The sequence below is a fragment of the Rutidosis leptorrhynchoides genome, chromosome 2 (assembly GCF_046630445.1).
Source record: "Rutidosis leptorrhynchoides isolate AG116_Rl617_1_P2 chromosome 2, CSIRO_AGI_Rlap_v1, whole genome shotgun sequence".
Lineage (NCBI taxonomy): Eukaryota > Viridiplantae > Streptophyta > Magnoliopsida > Asterales > Asteraceae > Rutidosis > Rutidosis leptorrhynchoides.
In genome coordinates, this window is record NC_092334.1 from 575,463,125 (window position 1) to 575,469,457 (window position 6,333).

Sequence of the window (6,333 nt, forward strand, 5' to 3'; positions counted from 1 at the left end):
GGTTAATTGTCCTTTGTCCTGGATTATTTAATATGTCCGTCTGGTTTTTGTCCATAACAGTCCATCAGTCATAAATATAAAGTGCGAGTGTCCTCGTCAAATTATCCTTATACCCGAAGTCAAATATTCCAACTAATTGGGGACTTAAACTGTAACAAGGTTTTATTACTTTGTTTAATAATTACACCAGGATATCGACTGAGTGTAACCCAAGGTTTTAATACTTTGTTATCAATTATGCCAAGTGTCCTTGTACATAATTTCACCCCTGTTTTAATAATTCTAGTGACTATTAATCCATTCCCGTGTCCGGTTAAATGAACGATTATTCGTACATATAAATACCCTGCCCATCGTATCCGATCGAGTGTATATGGTTATTTATAGGGACGTTCAATTGTAAATCTTTATATTAAAATTAACAAACTATCATTTAGTTAAACAAATATAAAGCCCATTAATAGCCCATAGTCTAATTTCCACAAGTGTCGTTCTTTTGTCCAAACCCCAATTATGGTACAAAGCCCAATTACCCAATTTTAATATTTTTAGCCCAACATCATGATTACTTCGGATTAAATAAGCATAATAATAACTTAGCTACGAGACATTAATGTAAAAAGGTTGAACATAACTTACAATGATTAAAAATAGCGTAGCGTTACACGGACAGAATTTTGACTTACACCCTTACAACATTCGCTAACACACCCTTATTATTATAAATTAAAATTAAAATTAAAATTATAATATAAATATAAATATTATACGTTGAATGAGGAGAAGAAAAAGATGTGTTTTGTGTTACACCAAAGCTCGATTTTTATAGGCATGTGGGCTGGAACTGTGCACCATGCGATCGCATGGAGTTTCTTCCTCCAGGCCATGCGATCGCAGGGCCAGCTGGGGAGACTCAAAAGTCTTTGTTTTTTTATGCCGACGGTTTTTAAATATAATATAATATATATATTAATTTTAAGAATTAATTATATATTATATTATATTCATGTGCATAGTTGACTTGTAATTTTTAGTCCGTTGCGTCGAGCGTTGAGAGTTGACTCTGGTCCCTGTTCCGGATTTTCGAACGTCCTTGCGTACAATTTAATATCTTGTACTTTGCGTTTTGAATCTTGTACTCTTGTAATTTTGAGACGTTTCTTATCAATAATTGGAAACTCATTGATTGTATTTTGTACTTTTGAGCTTTTTGATCGTTTGCGTCTTCAATTCATCGAGTCTGTCTTTTGTATTCACCTTTTATTATTTAAACGAATATCACTTGTAAATAGAACAGTTGCAACTAAAAGCTTGTGTTTCTTGAGGGATAATGCTATGAAATATATGTTCGTTTTTAGCATTATCAAATATTCCCACACTTGAGCTTTGCTTGTCCTCAAGCAATATAGTCTTGAAATACTAGAATCACTTCTTTATTCTTTACACTTTGTACATCAGTGATTTCTTTACGGCGGTATAAACAATGGTAGTAACGATGTGGTTTACAGTCTCACATGACTTATGAAAATTTAGATCCTTTAGGAAATTGGATCTTTATGAAAACATTTGATTTTTTTGAAAATTAAATATAGCTTTTACCATAGATAAGTTTTCCTAAATAACCCTTCACCGGTGTTTGCAATTTTTTTTTGTGGGTTTGGTGGGTTTCAGATTTGAAAATTTTAGCTCAAAACTTACGGTTTTGTGTCACCCACTTGCTAACCTTATATTGGGAAAGCAACACGTCCAGTTTACTTGCTCCGTATATTACCTTTTGATAAACTACCGTCCGGTTGTAAAGGAAAGCGTTGAACAAGCAACTGTTAAGGCAATGTCCCCTGACATGCTTTTAATTATGGTCTATAACGTGTCGGACGCAATTACTATCCTTGGTAGGAGCAATAGTAAAGCTCACCCTTATGATTTTTCGGTCTGGCATAAGGTCCTGTCTTCGACCATGCTATGCAACCACCGTTCTTACGGTTGACACCCGATTTGGTTCAGGTGACCTAATGAATTCTAGGTGAATTCCTAGGATTTTAGGTTCAATGGTAATGAACGCATTGAAAATGGGTTTTCAGAAAACAAATCGGTTTATAATTTGATCAAAATATTTTCTCGTTCAAGCTCGAGTTTAGATATCATTGAATTCCATGAGTTTGTAATTCTCAATCTTTAAGGTCAATCTCTAGGATTGAGTAATATCAGTCTTAAAAGCTGATTTTTGATCTTTTAAGGAGATTATCCTTTCTGGGGGTCTGATTCATTAGTCTTATCAAGCTAATTTACACGGTGCCCCCCCCATTGTACGAGATAAATCCTTCTCATGGTTAGGATAAATCTGACCACTTGGCGACCCTGTTTTATGCTGAGGTCCGTGGATTTCCTGCTGATTTTAGAGATGACTTTTCTAGATTTTTCATCAACCTACAGCTGGTCTGGACGACAACTTCATGACCTAAATCAAGAAGCGCGTGTCTTTTTTGAAAGACTTTACTTCCTTTTAACGATGGAATTGATTCATCGTGTAGATCCATCTCTTCTTTTCTTTCATCGGGTAAAACAGTTTAGTTTAGTCCAAAGCAAAAGTATCTTCAATTATTTGTTACAGAAATATGTGACATATGTTTAAGATAACTTGGTAATTTTTCCCACACTTGGCTTTTATTTTCCTTTTTATTGTCCTCTATTCCATTTTAAATGAATTCTAACATTTTGGTTTGTTTCTCAATTTATGTCCTTTCCGAGGTAACAATAATTTTGGTGTTAACACCTAGTTTTATCGTTCATAAATATGTATAAACATGATTTTGAGTTCATTTAATTGAAAATTTTGAAAATTTTTACTAGAATTGGGTAGTCAGTATATAAGACTAGGACTGTTCTTTATTATCAGAGAGCACTAGATTCTAATACAACTACTACTTTACTAGTATTTCTAATGGTAACCAAGTGTTTAAAGTAAAAAAAATTTAAAAATTCGAAAGAATTTAACCCCTTCCCACACTTAAGATCTTGCAATGCCCTCATTTGCAAGAAATCAGTAACAATTTAAATTATTGAGGGTGATTAGCGTAGAAATGATTAAATTTTACCAAAGTTTCCAAACATATTGGCGTTTGTTTGCTGAATGATAAATGGTGCATATCATTTGTTCATTCCGTCTGTTGTTACATCACATTTATTTGTCATCTTGTCGTCAAAATTAGTAGCTTTTGCTGAACTTAATGCCAGTCTTTGAAAATGCGCTGTTTTACCCTGTTTTGTACAATTTACAATATACATACATACAAATATAAACATGCATGGCAATTTGAAATGGGACTTAATATCCCACTTTCAAATCCTAAATGTGAAATATTAGTACACAATAATAATAAAAATTATAAAAATTACATAAGTATATTCAATAACATAAGTTTAAACATGAATAAGTAAAAAGATAAAAACATAAAAATCATATAAATAACCAAATGGAACTAAATCAGTCTGTATATGGGTTCCAGTTCATCTCGTCAGGTGGGTTCCATTGTTGGTTATAGGTATTTTCATAGGCTTGGTTATAGTCATACCGGTTAAAGGGTGGTCGGATATCGGGGCTGTGTGGCGGAAAATGAGCAGGTCGAGTAGGTACATAGTTATTTGGTACCTGATATGATAGCTGGCTCATGATTTGGTGCTGATGAACTAACCAGCTATCGTGTTGGCGTCGCCTATAATCCTCGTATACTCGCTCGGAGTTCCACTGCTCATACATACTATGTCTGGCCGCGTTCGTCATTGCTTCCTCATCTATACGAACGTGGACGTCAAGAATAGCATCTCGAAAGACATCCCTAATGTCTTCCGCCTCCTCCATTTTCTCGTCTGAGCCTCTCTCTACCTGAGGATGAGATCCCTCATAGGGTACTGCCTGGTTACGTCTACTTTTCAATACCTTAGCACCCACATAAACTTTCAATCCTAAGGGCTCAACCTGTTCTCTACAAAGCTGTAATGGACCCCCTTGGTTCCTATCAACACCTAAATACTCTCCAATGAGAGTAACAAATATACCTCCTCCTATTATACTCCCGTCCTGCATTCCCTCTACCATTTTAGATAAATAAAAAGCAACACGGTAAGGGATATTGACAAAGGATACACTTTAGGTAGAATAAATCATGTAAGGTAATTTTTTCTTTATTGTGACCTCTCTGTGTAATTGAGTTAGCCAAAAATCTATGAATAATACGAAGCTCGGCTCTGTCAATATGTGTATAGGAGTGTCCTCCTGCTCGTGTAAAAACATCAAAATGTGACATACGCCTCCAAATGGCGTCAGCGTCAAAGTTACTATCTACCCTTCTACCATAATGAATCAAATTTGTACAATCGGGTAATAGCAACTCACCAGGAGTATATATCTGTAAGGCCCTGGCCATGTCCAGCATGGACATTCTGTATATCCTACCGCCAAGGATAAACCTAAGAAATCTTCTATCATCTATTCTAACTATATTTGTATCAAGTGATACAGTACTCATCAATTCAATACACCATTCCTTATATACAGGCCTACGAATGGTGAAAAGACGTTCCCAATCTGTATAAGAAGAACTGCCATACCTTTGTACCAAAATCTGTCTAACACGGTCAGCTAGATGGACCGTTTCCAAAGGGGCCCAATCGATTACCCTTGGCACCTCTACATTTTTTGTTACCAATTTGAATTTGTTCCTTTGATATATCTCGTAATCTCTCCATCTCCTATCAAATCTTAGATTAGGATGCAGAGTGTGCTCAGGAATCGTTGGGAATTCTACTGGCGGCCTCATTGGGAATACTATGAATTCATCAACAAACTGTACCGGATCATAATAAGGTATGTGCTGATCAGGCTGTTGTTGTGGTTCTTGTTCGTGTTGCATTTTTGGTTCTGGTTCTGGTGCTGGTGCTAGTTGTCTAGATGATGATGCTCCTGAACCTCCAATATCGGCTTTCTGCAAAACACATTAAACACAAAATTTGTGCATCCAAATATGCATTAGTGTTAGCAAAATAACAACTTAAAACAATCACTATAACATGTTAAATCAAAATTAAACTTATACACATTTTCACAATTTTTCACAATTATACACTTTTCAAATAAGCACATATGAAAATGTATACAAAGTTCATAAGCATTTAACTCAAATAACATGTCAAAATAGTCATTACTAATAATTAAACAAGTCTCAAATGGCAAATATATCAAATTAATCAAGTTCATGAATTTTGGACTTAAAAAGTCCACTTTAATCTCCAAAAATCATGTTTAGGATCAATGTTTGGATCATTTAACTATCTAAATATGTTACACTACTCAATTTAGCAATAATTTATGACGAAAATCGGCCATAACCTGTTTATATCAAAAAGCCCCAAATTGCTCAAGAACACAAACCCTAGATTTCTAAAAATTTTGAAGTTTTTGGCTTCAAATCATGTTAAATAGCATCAATCTAGGTTATACATGCATAAAATACTAACAATTTAACACTAATTACACTAGAAATTAACAAAATTACATTAGGTAAAAAATTGATAATTATCACAAAAACTAGGAATTTATAGAGTTTAGGGGTGTAATTTTTACCATTTTGCTGAAGAATGAGAATCTAGGCATGATTAGAGCAAGAAAAATGATGAATTACGGTGGAAAAATGATGAAATTTGGTGAAGATTTGAGAGAGTTTCGTGTTTGTGTGTGTGTTGGTGTGAGGAAGACAGACTCGCTGTCTGTATGTATCAGGCCTGGAATTTGCCTCCATGCGATCGCATGGAGGGATAGGGCGATTCCCATGCGATCGCATGGGTACCCGGCTACAGTGTTTTGCCTTTTTTTTTTTTTTACAAAACCTTATAACTTCTAAAACATATAATTAATAAAATTCTAAAAATTTTGTTTTCCTTTAGGAGCGAGGGCGTTTCGGATCGTTGTCCTAGTCTGTCCCTTGACAAAATTTTTAAAATTTGTCAAATCAAAGCGCGGTTTTAAAAGTAAAGATTTTTGGGTTTTTTTTTAAATGTTTTTGGCATACTTTAATTCAATAAGATTAAAAATAATTATAATAAAAGTTCTCGTCCCTCCCTCGGGTAAAGCAATTTCGGTTCAACGACCTAGTCTTCAATTCACGACGAATTTTAAAAATCATATTTTTAACTTAGCGAAATAAAGTAAATTTTGTTTTTAAATTCACACAACTTAAATTTAAAATATGCATAAAATTAAAAATTCACATTAAACTTAATTAAAAATTCATATTATAAATTTACACCAAACTTATATTATATTTTTGTTTTTATACA